We start from the raw sequence: 19,901 nt of genomic DNA on the forward strand, positions 1-19,901 counted from the left end.
GTAAAATCTACTAAAACTCACACATATTTGTCCATATATACTTCTCCTTATCCACATATAAATGTGGCAATTTTACATTTTTAAATAACAATTGGGCTAATGAAAACTTCATTACAATAGGAACAGAGTCTACATTTGCTTATTATCATTGTAAGCCTAGGGCGGAGGGCGTTCTTAGCAGTTAGAATGTGGTCAGTACATATTTGTTGAATGCATAATAGGGTAACAATACTTACTAGTAGGAGAAAAACAGTTTCTAATGAGCTGTGAAAGAAAATTAAGCAATTAAGTGTAAAGAACCATCAGCACAAGCACAGAGATAAAATATGTATTGTCATTAGCCAGAGAATATTATTGAAGAGTAATCATCTCATAGTGGTAAGATTGCCTAGCAAACATCAGCCTTTCCAGAAAACAAGTATTATTCCAGATGCCCTCTTAGGAAAGTCAAAGAAGCAGAGCTCTAATATGCTTGGTGATCTTTAGACTTGAAACACAGTGCATGCAATCTTTCTTTATAAGTACCACAAAACCAAATTAACTCACAAAAGGTTAGGAAAAAAAAAATAGGCAAAAAGACTGTAACAGGCATATTGGAGCCAATTAGAAACACAGAATGGAATGGGTTCAGCCATTAAGACGTTTCACTCCAGTGATCAGCTTGGTCTGCAGACACCTGTAGGTTGTTCAGTATTTTCTCTATGGGCTCTCTGCATATGAACAAGGAGCTTAACGGGAAACAGACAACAGGAGATGGGACTATCCTTTATCAGTCTCAGAGATAATAATGTCTCACTCAGCATGCAGCTGATTAGAAGTAGATGCTGAGCAGCAGAAAATATGGTAAATTGAGTAGCATTCCAATTCTCTCCTGAATCAGTAGTTCTACCTCTGACTTCATTATATAGTTCAAATTAGTGTTAAAAGGACACAAAGTAGACATAGTTGATAGCAGATCAAATTTATGTAACACTAAGACTCTTTCTTCACCCCAGATATCTTCCTTGTTAAATGACCTTTGAATCTGAAATTTCTCTCATAGAGCCATTGATTAAGTACTATTCCAGAAATAGATAAATTTAACCTACTTTCAAAAATAATGTTGCCTAGGTGAGTAAGAAGATGCTTAGCTATCACAGATTGGTTTATCTAATGTTAAAAACAAGCAAACAACAAAAACAAAAACAAAGGATAACAGATCCAAAATGGAGTCACTTATGCTAAGCGCTGTGTCACCAAACTGAGACTTTACAGTTTTGGCTCTCCCAGAAATGTAATCTTAAACCAGTCAACCAGGAATGTTCTGTTGAGCAAAATTAAGTAATCTGCCTGGTGGATTTTTCCCCTAAAGGAAAGTAATCTTGTAATAACTAACCCACTTTTTCACCTAATAAACTTCCTTGTTCCCTCTTCCTTCTGCCTATAAGTCTTTTATTTTGAACAGCAACTCTGAGAGATCTGTTCTATCTACTAGATCAGATGCTGCCCAATTCAGATTGATTTTTTTCCCAAATAAATTTAAAAATTTTATATGTCTCAGTTTACCTTTTAACACTTCTAGTGTCAAAAGGGGAAACTGACCCCTGGCAGGCTCCAGAAGCAGCAAGCAAGCAGGCATAGATACCTATTAAGTCCCTTGATCTCACTGCTTTCTCAGTGCCTCTGGAGGTAGTAGGTAAATCCCTCTCAGATTCTAGCTGTAGCTTTTGTGTTATGTACTTTCAGACTTTATTTGAGCATTTCATTTTTCATACTGGGTCTGGAAACCAGCTGGAGTTCAACTTCGAAACTGAATTATGTCCAGAGTCCAGTAGTTCTTACTTAGAGACCATAACTGGGCACAGAGTCAAAGGGGGTCTGACTTAAAAAACAAAATTGGGTCCAGTGTGAGGCCTCAAGTGACTAAAATTTTAATCTGAACAAGAAGTCTAACTTTATCAAATCTTGAATTACAGTGGCCATAGTAGAGAATTCTTAACCTAGGTAATCTTATCTATTTACCTTAGTTAGAGAAAAACAAAACAAAACAAAAACAAAAACAAAAAACAAAAAACAAAAAACAGTCTCAGTCAAGTACCCATCATAAAAGGTAGAAGGAAGGTGACTGAGTGGCTCAGTCAGTTAAGCATCCAACTCTTGATTTCAGCTCAGGTCATGATCTCACTGTCAAAGCCCAGAGGGAGCCTGCTTGGGATTCTCTTTCTCCCTCTCTCTCTGTGCCTCCTCTGCTTGTTCTTTCTCTCTCTCTTTCTCTATAAATAAATAAACTTGAAAAATAAAGAGTAGAGGGAAATTATTTTTCCCCATCTATAATAACCAGCGACTCGGATGAGACTGACTGAGACATCTCATGCATTCCACAGACTGTAGACAGGATCCTAAGAAAGCTAGCAGAAGCCAGCAAATGAGAATGCTTGCCAAAGTCAGCTCCCCCAGATATCAGTCTGTGATGCCTGATTAAGAGGGGAACATAAAATTTAATGCTGTCCTTTCCTTTCCAAATTCAGATTGACAAGCAACAACAACAAAAAACTAATGATCAGATCTTTGAATTAGGACTCATGAATTTGCTTTCAAGTACCTATTGGTTATAGATCCTTTCTCTTCTAGTCAGTTATTATTACCTTCTTGTCTCATTTTGTGTCCTGACTGCTTCGCTTGACAACTATCAGGCTGGGCCTCCAAAAATAAAGCTGGAAAGATGTATGAATTGCACTCCATTTACAGTTAAGATTCTACTGACTATTGCCAGCTCTCAGGGGAATTGTCTAAGTCCTCCTTCTGTTGCTTATCTTTGGTAATGACACTATATCTTAAGAGGATGGTAGACCTCTTGCATCCTCTTTAAAGATGCCTCTTGTAGCCATGGGGTTGCTCAATGTTGCCAGGATTATTTACTGTTTGTCCTAGTTGAAACCGGATAAGATATAAAAAAGATATATCTATATATATCTATATATATCTATATATATATAAATTATATATAGAGAGATATATCTATTAGATATATATATCTAATAGATATATCTATATATATAGATAAATATATCTATATATATAGATAAATATATCTATATCTATATCTATATCTATATCTATATCTATATCTATTTAAGTAACTCTATGGTAAAGAGTTGGCCCAATTGGAATCTGATGTTAGGTGCCTGATAGAAACGTTTTTAAAGTCTGCTTTCCTAGGATACATGAAACAATGTATTTGGGGGGGAGGGGCATTCTGAAGCCTTTGTAGAAGGATTTACTAAAACATTCCAAAGGCACACAGCTCTAAATCTAGAGCATAGAAATTGTTTGATTTCCAACTTAGTTGAAGAACTTCTCCCTGATATAAAGAGGTAAACTGAAGATAATGTAGTTCGATGTATGGGTCAGCCTTGATATAATTCAGCTTGTAACCCAATTCTCTGAGGAATTAAGAACAACTGTACTTTTCTTACAAATAAAGTCTCCATAAGAACATAAATGCAACTCCAAAACCAATTCAAAGCCCACCTATCCTTTTTACCAATTGCCAAACCTTCTTTATTTGTCTCAAATGGTTTGGAAGATATTGTAAAAGATAGGGAATTAGAAAATAAAAGTTCTTGGTTGAACCTGCATTCTTTCTGCATCAAAACAAGGCAATTCTTGTCAGAGGAGGAAAAACAAGGAAAAAAAAACAGAAAGAAAAAGAAAAACCTAGTTTGAAAACTAGGCCTATGAAAAATAGTAAAAGTGCCTTCCACAAATATTAGTAAATTCTTTATCCATCTGGGCAGATAACCTTAACTTATCCCATCTGCCAGAAACTTAATTTGGATCCATCATTTTTATAAGCTAGTGAGTTTTGCATCATTGTATCTTTCCCATGGCTAAAATTTTTAAACAAAAACTTAGATCTCTGTTTGTATTTATCTCTATGCTTATGTACGTCTATATATGTATGTTATAGATGTGTGATTTTGTTCTACCTCTGGATGGTATTGCCAAAATTATTTTGTGAAGAACTCTATTTAATTGCCTTAAAGACAAAGAGGTGTCATTTAAATCAAGTATACACTTAGAAATATAGAAAATAACCAAAATATTTCAAGTTCATATGATCTAGGATACTGTTCAGTAAATAAAAGCTAATCTAAATTTGTTAATTTAATTAAAATAGGTGTGTCTTTAGGGTTATCAGCATTAAATATGCTCTTTTAATTCTAGGTTTACTAAAGGTCAAATAAGTTCACATTATCTGTGTTATAGAATTTTCCAGAAAAAAAAATTTAGATGATAGTTGAGTGTTTAACATCTTATGAAATTTCCATAAGTAATCTAAACATAATTGTTAGAGAACAAGTAAATTAAATCGATGTAAGTAAGATAAAAGTTTACAAACTTTTCAACATTAATTATACCTTATGACATTTCTACTTAAAAATAATTCCGTGGCACAAAAACAGACACTCAGATCATGGAACAGAATAGAGAACCCAGAAATGGACCCACAAACATATGGCCAACTAATCTTTGACAAAGCAGGAAAGAATATCCAATGGACTAAAGACAGTCTCTTCAGCAAGTGGTGCTGGGAAAACTGGACAGTGATGTGCAGAAAAATGAACCTGGACCATTTTCTTACACCATACACAAAAATAAACTCAAAATGGATGAAAGACCTAAATGTAAGACAGGAAGCCATCAAAATCCTTGAGGAGAAAGCAGGCAAAAACCTCTTTGATCTTGCCCGCAGCAACTTTTTACTCAACACGTCTCTGGAAGCAAGGGAAACAAAAGCAAAAATGAACTACTGGGACATCGAAATAAAAAGCTTCTGCACAGTGAAGGAAACCATCAGCAAAACTAAAAGGCAACCAACAGAATAGAAGATATTTGCAAACGACATATCAGATAAAGGGTTAAAGTATACAAAATCTATAAATAACTTATCAAACTTAACACCCCAAAAACAAATAATCCAGTGAAGAAATGGGCAAAAGACATGAATAAACACTTCTCTAAAGAAGACATCCGGATGGCCAACTGACACATGAAAAAATGCTCAACATCACTCATCATCAGGGAAATACCAATCAAAACCACAATGATATACCACCTCATACCTTTCGGAATGGCTAACATTAACAACTCAGGCAACAACAGATGTTGGCGAGGATGCAGAGAAAGAGGATCTCTTTTGCATTGTTGGTGGCAATGCAAGCTGGTGCAGCCACTCTGGAAAACAGTATGGAGGTTCCTCAAAAAACTAAAAATAGAACTACCCTACAACCCAGCAATTGCACTACTAGTTATTTATCCAAGGGATAAAAGTGTGCTGTTTCGAAGGGATACATGCATCCCAATGTTTATAGCAGCACTATCAACAAAGCCAAAGTATGGAAAGAGACCAAATGTCCATCGATGGATGAATGGATAAAGAAAATGTGGTATATGTATACAATGGAGTATTAGTTGGCAATCAAAAGGAATGAAATCATGTCTTTTGCAACTACGTGGATGGAACTAGAAGGTATTCTGCTAAGTAAAATTAGTCAGAGAAAGACAAAAATCACATGACTTCACTCATATGATGACTTTAATGCACAGAACAGATGAACATAAGGGAAGGAAAGCAAAAATAATATAACGACAGGGAGGGGGACAAAACATAAGAGACTCTTAAATATGGAGAACAAACAGAGGGTTACTGGAGGGGTTGTGGGAGGGGGGATGAGCTAACTGGGTAAGAGGCATTAAGGAATCTACTCCTGAAATTGTTGTTGCACTATATGGTAACTAATTTGGATATAACTTTAAAAAATAAAATAAAATACAAAAAAAAATATTTTTTTGAAATAAACTCAATGCCTTCTCTATTGTGTCAGGCTCCCTAACTCTGAGGGTCCATTCCCCTGCCTCTGGCTAACGACTCCAAACCCATAGGGTCTTGCATCCAAGCTTAGTACAAAGGAACACAGGGCAAAGAAAGATAACTAGAATAAAACCACCTGTATAGTCCACAAACACTTAATTGCTTGAAAGCCTAAGGTTAAACTGAGAGAAGTTAAATGATGGATATTCACTGAATATCTAGATCATTTCCAAATCAGACAAAATACTGAAATATTAATTACTGAACACAAATTTATCAATTTATCTTCTCATTACAAATGAACTAAAGATACCTGGTACTATTAATAAACATGTCTTATGTCACATTGAAAAATTTACTGTGAGAAAGAATGTACTTCTAGAAATTATGAAATGTATTTATAAAGTTGTCAATCTACAGTATGCTGATATAGCAGACAATCCACAATTGATTACTTCTTCATTTTTTTTTTCATTACGAATAAAATATTCTAAAAGCTAAATATTCTTGGGGCACTTGGTGGCTATTGATTTTAGCTGAAGTCATGATCCCAGGGTTATGGGATCAAGCCCCACATTGAGCTCCAAGCTGAGTGTGTAGCTCACTTAAGATTCTCTCTCTCCCTCTCTCTCTGCCCCACCCCTGCTCACTCTCACTCTCTCTCTTTCTCAAACAAAATTAAAACAATTCTAATTAACATACACAATTAAAACTATTAAAAATAATCAGTGAGGGGCACCTGGGTGGCTCTGTCGGTTAAGCTTCCAACTCTTAATTTTGGCTCAGGTCACCATCTCACAGTTCCTAAGATGGAGCCCTGCATTGGGCTCCATGATGATAGCACAGAGCCTGCTTGGGATTCTCTCCCCCTCTCTTTTCCCCTCCCCTGATCTCTCTCTCTCTCTGTCTCTGTCAAAATAAGTAAATAAATTTTAAAAAGTATTAAGAGTGAAAGGAAACAACTGTGTGTGAAAAGTAGGAAAGAAAGTAAAATGACTAAGTTGTTCCGGAATGAGAAAAAAACAAAAGCATCACAAAATCTTAATGGATATAAAATAGTTGTAGAAGATTTGTGGAAAAGGAATCTTTGAAATGAAATTTTATGTGTGGTTAAGCTAAAACTGGAACTAATTTATTTAAGTTTTTAAAGAATGAATTTCAATATCAAAAGAACACTGGTGAAAAATTAGAATTGGATTTCTGTCTGTTAAAAGTACAGTTCTTGGACTATTGGTATGCTTTTGGTTAGAGATTGTGAAAGGTGTGTGTGTGTGTGTGTGTGTGTGTGTGTGTGTGTGTGTGGTGTCAAACTTTTGGGTTAAGCAAAGATCTTGTTTCTTACCAAAAGAATTTTCTGTGCCTCCCATTGTCAGATCTTTGACTACTTAAGAAAACCCCAATCTTCTCGATGTTAAAATAGTTAAGTTTTGTTCACAGTTATGTAACCTTCTATATTGCTTTTAAAATATTCTATTGCAGTTTGTTAAATACATAATTAAGTATTATTTCATAATGATATGTGATCTTATTTAGTCAAATGTTTAGAACTTTTGACATGTTGGTAACTTCCCAAAATCAAATTCTAATTGGAGTCTTTTTGACCTCTGAGATTTCCCAGAAGGCTCCTAAAAAAATTTCAAAAAAATTGTCTTTCACCTTGTAAAAGAGACATGTTAAACTAATTAGGTTTATTTGATATGTTAAACTACATGGGAACCATTGTCAAATAAGTGATAAACCTTCTTAGGATATATTTTATGAATGTATGTTATTAATATAAATGTCCTAGATATTGTATAAAAATCCCTAACAATCTAATATATCCTGGTACAAAGTTATCAGTCATAATGCCAGCTATTATTCTTAAAATATTCTATGTCACAAAAATAATCCAATTTCTTTGTCAATTCCATCATAATGGACTCTCATCACATCGTTAATTATGAACATTTTAAACCCATCTGTCATTTACAGACTTATTTTATCCTAATGCTTTAAAAAAGTGAGATTCATGGAAAGGACCCTACCAAGTACTCTTGACCAATGACAGTGCTGCATATTTTACAACTAAAGAAGGCTCCACCTGATATCTGGTAAATGCTGGAGACCTCAAAATCAAATTGACTCGGAAAAGAAGCAGCCATTATAAAGGTAGACAGTTTCTTCCCAAGATGTCAGATCAAGAACATTTCTTCCCATTCCTCCTTCCCTCTCTGACCATCCTTTTCCTAATTCTTACACCAGTAAAGTCTTTATGATTATTCTGTTCACCATTTTGCCTAGCTGTGTCATGGAAAAATAATGCTATCATTCACATATCTCAGGCCATTGCAAAGTAACTAATCCAACCTCCTAATAACTGTTAAATTTGCTATGTTAGTAACATTTCATTTTTTTCTGGAATAAACTAACTCTGTTCTCTATTGTGTTAGAGTCCCTAACTTGAAGGTCAATTTCCCTGTCTTTGGCTAACAACCCCAAATCCAGAGAAGCATGCATCCAGGCTCTGTACAAACAAAGGGACACAAGCTAAGATACCTAAAATGAAACCGTCTGGGTAGGTTAACAGATCCTTAAATTTTACTGGCCTCTATGTCTCACCTTTTTACTTCCAAGCCATACACTCAAATGGGAATTACCAGGAGGTATTGATAATTCAAAATTTACTTCCTTAGGGGCTCCTGGGTCTCTCAGTCAGTTAAGTGTCTAACTCTTGATTTTGGCTCAGGTCATGACCTCACAGTTGGTGAGTTCAAGCCTTGTGTCAGGCTCTGCACTAACAGTGCAGAGCCTGCTTGGTATTTCTCTCTCTCCCTCTCTCTCTGCTCCTTCCCTGCTCTCTATCCTTCTCTCTCTCAATAAAAAATAAACATTAAAAAAAATTTCCTTCCTTAACAGAATAGAGAACCGAGAAAAGGAATCACAAATATATGGCTAGCTACTCTTTAACAAAGCAGGAGACAGTATCCAATAGAAAAAAAGAGTTTCTTTAGCAAATGGTACTGGGAGAAATGGACAGCAAAACGCAAAAGAATGAAACTGAAACACTTTCTTACACCATACACGAAAATAAATTCAAAACAGATGAAAGATTTAAAAGTGAGACAGGAAACATTCAAAATCTTACAGAAGAAAATAGGCAGCAACAACTTTGACCTCAGCCACAGAAACTTCTTGCTTGACATGTCCCCAGAGGGAGGGGAAATAAAAGCAAAAATGGACTATAGGGGCCTCATCAAGATAAAAAGCTCTCCATAGCAAAGGAAACAATCAATAAAACTAAAAGGCAACCAACAGAATGGGAGAAGATATTTGAAAGTGACATATCAGATAAAGGGTATCAAAAATCATAAAGAACTTACCAAACTCAACACCCAAAAAATAATCCAGTGAAGAAATGGGCAGAAGACATGAATAGACACGTTTCCAAAGAAGACATCCAGATGACAAACAGACACATGAAAAGATGCTCAACATCGCTCTTCATCAGGGAAATACAAATCAAAACCACAATGCGATATCACCTCACACTGGTCAGAACAGCTAAAATTAACAACTCAGAAAGCAACAGATGTTGGTGAGGATGTGGAGAAAGGAGAACCCTATTGCACTGTTAATGGGAACGCAAACAATGAAGCGACTCTGAAAACAGTATGGAGATTCCTCAAAAAATTAAAAATAGAATTACCCTATGACCCAGCAACTGCACTACTAGGAATGTATCTAAAGGATACAAAAATACTGATTCGAAGGGGCACATATACCCCAATGTTTATAGCAGCACTATCAACAATAAAGAGCCTAAATGTCCATTAAATGATGAATGGATTAAGAATGTATACATACACATATACAACCCTAGACTCTCTGGTCAAAGTTGTTCTTGATAATAGGATAATCCTCAACTATCTTTTAGCTAAGCAAATAGGTATTTTGCTGTAGCCAACATCACTGGCTATATTTGGAACAATACTTCAGGGGAAGGTGAAACTCAGCTACAGAAGATCACTGAACAAGCCAACTGGCTTAAGAAAGTGGCTCCTACAAAAGGCCATATTTCATTCTTTCTCATTGCCAAGGAGTATTCCATTGTGTATATAAACCACAATTTCTTTATCCATTCATCAGTTGATGGACATTTAGGCTCTTTCCATAATTTGGCTATCGTTGAAAGTGCTGCTATAATAAACACTGGGGTACAAGTGCCCCTATGCTGGAGAGTGTTATGCTCTCCATAAGAGAGCATACAGAGAAAGACAGATACCATTTGTTTTCACTCTTAAGTGGATCCTGAGAAACTTAACAGAGTACCATGGGGGAGGGGAAGGAAAAACAAAAAAGTTAGAGAGGGAGGGAGCCAAACCAGAAGAGACTCTTAAAAACTGAGAATAAACTGAAGGTTGATGGAGGGTGGAATGGAGGGGACGGTGGGTGATGGGCATTGAGGAGGGCACCTATTGGGATGAGCACTGGGTATTCTATGGAAACCAATTTGTCAATAAATTTCATATTAAAAAAATAAAACAAATAAAAAAATAAATAAAATAAAAAATAAAAAAAAAAAAAGAAAGAAAGTGGCTCCTTCAACAGGGATTTATTTGATTCTGATTTGTTTGGGCTCCAATATGTATACAGACAATGGGAATTATCATACTTATCACAGTACACCACAGTCCTGGTACATTATAATCTCCCAAAAGCTTTAGGTGCATATTCATACCCACTAACCACCAAACAAATGACCTTTCTAAAAACAAAACATAGGCAAAGGATAAAAGATCAACTTAAAGAATGTGACCCCAGTGTAGTGCCCTACGAATACCACACAGAGATTGAGCAAAAACTGAAAGAACTCCAGAATTGTAGCTGATAATAATGTGAATGCCTTATATTTCTGATTATGTCCCTCAGTTAGGCTGTCTTATCAAAATGGGGGAACTACTTACAAAAAAAAAAAAGACAGCAGGCAAAAAATGGAGTTGCTTATGCTAAACCCCATATCACCACCCTTAGATTTAACTTTGTTAACTTGGTTTCAGCTCTCCCAGAAATGGAATCCTAAACCAGTGGATCAGGAATCACCTGACCAGCACTAATTAGGTAATCTGCGTGATAGACTCCTGCCATTCCTCTAAACAAAAGTAACATTGCAAAATCCAATCCACATTTTGACCTAGTATAAATTCCTTGTCTTGCTCCCTTCTGCCTATAAAGGTCTCGTTTTGTACAGATCCTCGGAGCTCCTTACTATCTGCTAACTCAAACTCTAAAAACATTTAATATGTCTCCGTTTGTTTTTCAACACTAATAAAGACCCTTTGTAACACAAAGCAGAGTCATGATATTTACAATTGCATGAGTTTCAGGAATTAGCTTTGGTTGTAAGCAATAAGAAGAAAGCACTGGAAGTAGAGTTACTTGATCATATAAGATCATGGAAAAGTGAGATAATACCAGTGAGTTAAAGACATCTTACAAAGAACACAAGTGAAGTTTGGCTGCAATGGATAAGCAATTTCTCACATTTTAATAATCGTAGGAAGTAGTGGTAAGGTAACTACCTTGAATCAGCTTGTTCATACTAAATTGTCCCAAATAATAACTTCTACTCATCCTGTTTGCTTATTTATAATTGGGCTTCCAGAAGAAACCCTATTCTTTCTATGAATATTCTTTTCTCACTGCTAAATCACTGAGTATATCTGAAGTTTCCTGTGTTCCAGAAATAATCCTTGACACAATTGATTTTATAATCTCTTTTCTAAATAATTGTAATTCTCCTACATATTTCTGCCGATTTCAAATTAAGATGTTATCTCTGGTGAACAGTTTCTGTAAGCTTCAAAAATGACTTCCCAAAAATCCTTACCTGGTGTCCACCTCAACCTCAATGAAGTGCGCTGTGCCCCTTTGCCTCATAAATCAAAGGATCTACATGAATGATTTTGTTATTTTGTTATTTTGTTATTGTGCCTCCACAACTGGTTTCCTATTATAGATATTGTTATGTATTATTCGAGCACATATTTACAGTTCTGTGTGGGTAAAAGGCATTTCTACGTCAAATTCTGCTTTTGTGTGCTCTTATATAATTCACTTATCTAAGTGAAGGCTCTGTGACCATTCAGAATTCAAGAATAGGCTTTGTCCCCTAATGAGCAGGATGGAATTAGAACCCATCTTTTCACAACCACTGACTGAGATTAATTTGACAAATACCCATTAGACCATCCAACAGCTTGCTCAGTTACTTCTATTTACTTTAATTTATTTAGCAAAAGACCCTGATCTATCAAGTTAAATGCCTTGATCATTCATCAGTTCACAGATAGGGAAGTGTCCCAGTCTATATCCAGATTATCAATCTATGAAAGGTGAACATTTGGGTAACTCATTTAACTGAGCAAGGTCTAAAGCCTCTAATATTTTAAGTTATTGGAGGCCATGACTGAGCCATAATCTTCCTCCTGTCAAATATTACAAACTTAGAAGCAGACATTTGTTTCGATGAACTAAGTGAGCTCTAAATAAATGTATTTTCCTTGGCAGTTCATTCCTGACTAGGTATTTATTCAGGAAATCTTCATTCTATTATTATATTGGATATGCTTTGGTTTGTGCACGGAAATTATATTGTTTTGACAGCTCTATTATTTTTACTGGTTGGCTTGCAGCAATTTATCTTACAGTACATGAGGAATTTATTTTTTTAATTGGCTCTGCCTTTCTTTATGAATGTGTTTATGAGGCACTATAGCAGTTCAACATTTTAATGTTTCAGTATTTTCCAACAATTTGGTAATCTTGTAAACAGCAGTGTTTCTGAAGGGCCTCTAAGCAGTTTTGAAAACAGAATTAAAAAGAAAAAGCTAGGAAATTTAGTTTCATCTTTAATACTTTCCTGACAGGACCATTCTCATATTGACCTTGTCCACATACAGAGGAGGTAGTTATCTGGGCTCAAAGGTAAAGCTAAATATAAAAACTCTGATTGGAATTAAGACATTTTAAATCCCTTTAAATTTAATTAGAAACTGACAAAAGAGTTACTATTAAAGAAGCAAAATATCAGTTTTCTATTGCTGGTATTATCCTAAGAGCCTGCACAAATGATGTAGCTTAGCACATCAAAGACCAAAGTTCTGACAACCCAAAATTTTACTTTTATCTCAGAATTCTTAGAAAACTGGAAGTGAACTAATTTTGACCATTGAACTCAAATTTAAATTTTTAATTTCACAGGTAGGACTGTTTTTAGGCCCATCAGTTTTTTTTGGAACTTGATACTTCATCAGTTAAAATATATTTTTTAATCACACCCATCTAATAAAGATCTCTAAAATGTATTGCAATTATAAATTAGATAACTTAAGCATTTATTGACTACAGATTTGTTCCACATAGCTGAAAATCAACCGAACAGGTGGTTAGATTTTAATGCAATTTAGTAACACATAAAGTTTCATCCCAAAAGCCAACTACTTATAACAATCACATGCAACTTATTACATTAATCTATATATTTACTCATTCAGCAAATATTTAATAAGTACTTTATATGTGAAAATACTGTGCTAGGGGTTTTTGGAGAATCAAAGATGAATCTAATATCCTCAGTATATGTTTTCATTGTTGATTTATGTGAACATTAAAAAGGAAATATGAAGTGGAAAACCATAATCGTGACAATTTGTGGTGATGTCAATAAATCACTTTGGAAATCCCCTGGGGAAAAAGAGAGAGAACTTCCAGGAAATAGGGTAAGGGATCACACATGAGAAATGATGGGAAAGGCAATCCAGGAGGAAGAAAGAGCCTGAGCAAACCCTATCTGATCTCTAACCCACTGTACTTATGGCCTCAGCTGACATTTCTAACCAGAAGAAAACAGAGTTCTGAAGGAGAAAATGGAGCAGTGCATGGTGGCATGAAGCACAAAGGGAGTTTCCCACTAGCTGGATATTAGAATCACCTACCCTGAGCCCTACCTCACACTAATTAAATCATATTTTTTGGTAATGAGACCTGGCTTAGACTTACCTACAATCCAAGTGTCCATCAACAGATGAATGGAGAAAGATGTGGTGTATCTATAGACACACACAATACAATATGGGTCAGCCATAAAAAAGAATGCGATATTGCCATTTGCAACAACATGGATGGACCTAGAGGGTATTATGCTAAGTGAAATAAGTCGGACAGAGAAAGACAAATACTACATGGTTGTACTCATATATGGAATCTAAAAAGGAAAACAAAGAAGCAAAAAAAAAGGCAGAAATAAACTTATTAACAGAGAACAAATTGATGGTTGCTGGAGAGGCAGGGATGGGAAGATGGGTGAAATGGTGAAGGATAGTGGGAGATACAGGCTTCCAGTTACGGAATGAAAAAATCATGAAATTAAAGGTCAGAGAATATAGTCAGTGGTATTATAATAGCATCACATGTTTACAGACAGTAGCTACTAGCTACACTTGTGCGGAGCCCAGTATAACATATAGACTTCCAGAATCACTATGTTGTACACCTGAAACCAATGTAACATTGTGTATCAACTATGTTTCAATAAAATAAAATAAAGCAATGTAACATAACATAACATAACATAACATAACATAACATAACATAACATAACATAACACAACAAAATAAAACACCCAGATGATTCAATATGCAATCAATACTGAGAAACATCAAGTACATCCATTGTAGCAGACAACATTACCTGGCCATGAAATGAAGTAACCATAGGTCTAAATATACTTGGTACATTCCTCCCACTGAGTTTTTGTTTGACCGACAATAACCATTTTTGTCTTTGGAAATTCAGCTCTTGCATCACTACTTCTTCTCTCCCTCACCGCCATTATATTGTGAACCCATGTTTTCTTCTTCTGTACTGAAAACTTCATCACCAAGATAATAGCCTCCATCTCCATCCTTGATGCTGCCATAATTCTGAAAATGCCAGGATTATCTTGGCTTCTAAATTCCTTGTGTTATTCATCTCCAGTCACCTTTTCCTGCACTTGGTCTCACAATTACCCCTTGAACTCTGCAATCCTCACTTGTTCCCCCTCTGGAGCCATTAATTCACTAATCCTAATTTCCCGCAAAAACTGTCTGGCCTGTTTGCTCACTCTCTCAAGTTTCACTGCAATAATGTTTAACTATAATCATATACTACAATGAGCCTTCTATGTCCACCTACCATCATCTCATTTCTATCTTGACTTTTCTTCATGTCCAGCTAAGATATCATGATATATCATTACAATCACTACCTAATAAACATCCTCAGTTGTCCTACACCCTCTTTCCTTATTACAAATAATAATAATAATAATAATAATAATAATAATAATAATAATAACAGCCTTCAATTAACACAACAATTTGTCTTCTTCATAATTGTACACCAAAAGTTAAACATCAGGGGAGAAGATTCACATAACTAGTGGCGTTGGGATCATAATTCATGATCTCTAACCTCATCTAGACTTTCAACATTGTCCAGTTGTGTTTTTGTTTTTGTTTGTTTGTTTATGATGTTTCCCTGGAAATATTTTTCACATTCTCTGTAGCATATATTCCATGAGCTCATGTTCAGACTTGCCGACTTCCCTGTCCACCTCCACAGAAAACCTTTCCTCATATTTCATAAGTAATCTGTGCACTGGCCCCTATCCCCCTTCTTGTCATCATCAATCATCAACCGCTCTGTACTGGATGTTTTCATTAGCATAAATAGGGTGACCCCAATTCCTCTCCATTTTATCTTTTTTTTTTTTTTAGTTAAATTCTTGACAATTTTCCTCACTTCCCTCAATGTCATTCTTTCCTGAACTCAAGTCATTCAAGTTTTTACCAATTACTTTTACTTTGTTAAGTCCAAGGATCAGTTCTCAGTTAGCATCTTAACTTAACTATGAGCAATGCTTGACATTATCCATCACCTCTTCGTTTGGTTTCAAGGGCACTATGCTTAGCTGGTTTCTTCCGTTTATTTAAAAAAAAAAAAAAAATCACTGTTCCTTCTCAGTCTGCTTTATTGGTTGGTGCTCATTTCCCTGACCTCAAGAACTTGAAGTGTCCTAAATCTTCTTTTTGTCTGCCCTCACTTCCTCAGTGATCTCATCCAATCTTACAACTCTAAGCACCATTCATATGCTACTTTATAAATTTCTGTTTTCTGCCTAGAAATGTCCTCTAAACCTATATTTAAATATGGCCATTCATGTCTTCACCTGAATAACTGATAAATATCTCATACTTGAGAAGAGAATACATACAATCCTCACATTCTCTCTTGACCTGTACCCCCCAAACCTTTATCTCACTAATGAAATCTCCATTCTTTCAGATGTTCATTCTAAAATTTTAGAGTCATTTTTGTCTCTTATTTTTTCTCACAACTCACACTCCATTAGTTGGTAAATATTATAGGTTCTACCTTCAAAATATATCCAGAATCTCATTACATATACTCAAAATATATCCAGAATCATATAGCTCATTAAATTCACTACTACCACCCTGGATCAAACTTGGATTATTTTAATCATTTAGTTCATTTGTACCTCTAGTCAAAAATCCCTTCTACTTTTCTTCTTAGTGGCCTATTAATTCTATGCTTGCCTACTTCATTCTACTTTTAATATAGCAGCCAGAGGGTTTCTGTTAAATATAATTAAAATCATGTTGTTCTTCTGCACAAATGCTTCTAATGTCTTCCTATGTCAGTTGGAACAAAAGCTACTCCCTATGCTGGAACCACAGATTCCTCTTATACACTCTAGGCACATTCAACATATGACACTTTGTATTTTCCCTTCCCTCAGCCTGGAATGTCCATTCCCCAGATATCTACATCATGCTTTACCTCCTTCAGATCTCAACTTCTCTGTGAGAACTTTTCACCTTTTTTTTTTTTATGATGATCCTATTCAAAGGTTCAAAAACTAGAATTCTCTCTCCCTGTTCTCAGCTTTATTTCTTCCCATAGCCTTTATCTCCCCAAATACTACATATTTTACTTATTTATTTGGAGTTTTTTATGTCTCCCCACCTCATAATATATATTCTATAATTGAAGAAAAAATTTTCTAGTTCATTTTGTGCATTCCTATATCTCAGTATTTAATACAATACATGATATATGGTAGACATTCAATGAAAACTGTTAAATGATGATACAAATAGATGTTTATCAAACAGAAAAAAAATCACCATGTTATCTTTTTGTCCTCAAATCTGAAAATTTTAGTTTCATCTGACCCCATTCTCTTTTTCTTGCCTAGTCTTAGGATAGAGGAGTTACCTCACCTTTTATCAAAATACATGTCTCCATATGCACGGAGGACCCCTCTATCTTTCCAAGAAGTTTGCTGTGTTGTTACCCTCATTTTATATTTTCTGGAACATCCCTTTTAGGCTTCTAATATCCTCTACTTTATCCCATATTTCAATAACATTTTCTTTAGTCACACCTCCTTCCACTTACTGTCTTAGTTCTCTATACTCAACATAAAACTTCCTGAAATAACTGACTGTACATTCTTTTTCATTTCTCATTCTCATTCATTTTTCAAGCATCTCCATTCTTAATTCTGCCCCCCAAATTTCACTATATTCTTTCTACCTGAAGTCACCAATGAACACCAGTGAACAATTTTCAGTAATAATAACAGTAACTTCAACATGTATTGAGGTCTTATCATATGCTCAGTTTATTCTATATATTAAGGTTACTGAACATATAACAATTAACATAATATATTTCTTTTAGGCCTGCCAGTGACCCTTGTGAAGTGGGTATTATGGCATCACTGTTTATCAATGGGAAACTAGAACAAAGAGGTTACATGACTAGCTTTACATCAAACCTGAACCCCATTAATGTGAAACCCAGGGTATGCATTCAGATAGTTTCACTTCAGACACTGACAAAAACTAAACTCTACAACTTTCTCTCAGTTTATTGATAGATTTCACTTCCAGGAGCTTTTCAGTATACTTCACTGATTCTTTTGGGACTGTTTGACCTGTAAATGTTGGAGGTCCTCAAAAATCAGCCCTGGAATCTCTTCTTTTCACCATCTCTGTACATCTTACTAGATGAACTTATTTATGTCCGATAAGTTGCATCATTATCAGTCTGCCAATCTATCAATGTAAATTTTCTGCCGAAACCTCTCCTCTAAACTAACTTGACAGTTACACCTAACTCTCTCATAGATTTTCAAACAAATTTTCAAAATTCACATCATGATCCCTGCCCACTCTTCAAACCTATTTTACCTCCAATGTCCCCCATCTCATGTACTAGCACCTCTATCCACTCAAATTCTCCAGCCAGAAAATTAATCTTTTTTGACATCTCCTCCTCCCTTATTTCTCTCATTCAATCTGTTAATAAAGCTTCTTGATTCTAATCCAAAAAAAAATTTGTTAAGTCCTTTCATTCTCTCCGTCTCCACTACCACAATTCTAGTCATAGTCTCGTTCAAGTACAAATAAAATACCTTCCTATCTATCATTCTTATTTCCACTGCTACTTTCTGCCAAACCATTCTCTGCATGAACTCACTCTCTTGCTTAAAATTGTCTGATAGGTCTCCATTTTCCTTAGTATGAGATGTTTAAAAAATGCCTAGTGGGCTTAACAGCTTTTTACAACTGGTCTCTGCCTACCTCTCTAAAGTCATCTAACCCCATTCTCTTCACTCACTATATTGACTACAGTTACACAGTTATTATTTTTATTATTACAGTTCTATATTTTTATTTATTACAGTTCTATAAATATTCCATTAGTCTATATCTGAAGCTATTACTGAAACTAAACCTTGAAACTGAAGCTGTTACTCTTTGTTTATCTGAGTAACTACCTTTGTGCATAGAAAAGAGTCCCTAGGATTCTTCTCTGAAAGAAAGATTGGCCCTGAATTGTGATGAGGAATAACTGGGTAAGCAATTTCATGGAGACAGACAAGAATAAGCCTTATAAGCTTCCTTTATCAAGAAATAAAACTACTTGCTATTAGCATTCAAATACATAATAAATGTAGAGTATCTATAGAGTACAGATAGAACCAATTTTAATTGAAGATTAGCTGGGATTTGGAAACCTGTGAATAAAATAAGTGATACTGTATACATTAAATTCCTTAAATAACATTTCCATTCTATCCTTATAGTTTATCAACCAATTTAACCACTGTATAAAGTAATAAGAAAAGGTACCTATTCTCTGTTTAACTTCCTAATTTGATAAATGCTCACTTAAAAGATGGATGTGAGGGAAATATAGATGGAAAATGTAATTAGATGAATCCATAATTTTTAAATTTAAGTGTATATATTGGTGTTGTAATTGTATGCAGATTATGTTCTCATTTTAAAAGGTTATGAAGATTTTAAAAATTTTTTTTAACGTTTATTTATTTTTGAGACAGAGAAAGACAGAGCATGAATGGGGGAGGGGCAGAGAGAGAGGGAGACACAGAATCGGAAGCAGGCTCCAGGCTCTGAGCCATCAGCCCAGACCACAACGCAGGGCTGGAACCCACAGACCGCGAGATTGTGACCTGAGCAGAAGTCGGACGCTTAATCGACTGAGCCACCCAGGTGCTCCTGAAGATTTTAATATTGAGGGAGAAGACAGATAATATTTTATTTTTAATACAGGAATATATACTTCATTAGGAATAATAGCCATATCCTTATAGATGAGATATATCAGACACAGAAAAGAAGTACCAACACTTGGTTTATGAAAACAAACAAGATTTACTGGGAAAATGTTTAAATTCTAGGTTTATATTAATAAAAATAAATTGTAAATAATAGAGCAGACGTTATAAAGAACATACCCTAAGGCTCAGAATAGAAACAAGTAGGTACCCAGAAGATGATAAATAAAAAGCCATTAAAATGATAATATTTCCTTGTCCACTCTTACCTCACTTGGTGTCCAGCATATAGAATTGAAAGATAGAAAAGTATAATTTTGTTTTTAATTTTTTTAACATTTATTTAT

The sequence above is a fragment of the Prionailurus bengalensis genome, chromosome C2 (assembly GCF_016509475.1).
Source record: "Prionailurus bengalensis isolate Pbe53 chromosome C2, Fcat_Pben_1.1_paternal_pri, whole genome shotgun sequence".
Taxonomy (NCBI): domain Eukaryota; kingdom Metazoa; phylum Chordata; class Mammalia; order Carnivora; family Felidae; genus Prionailurus; species Prionailurus bengalensis.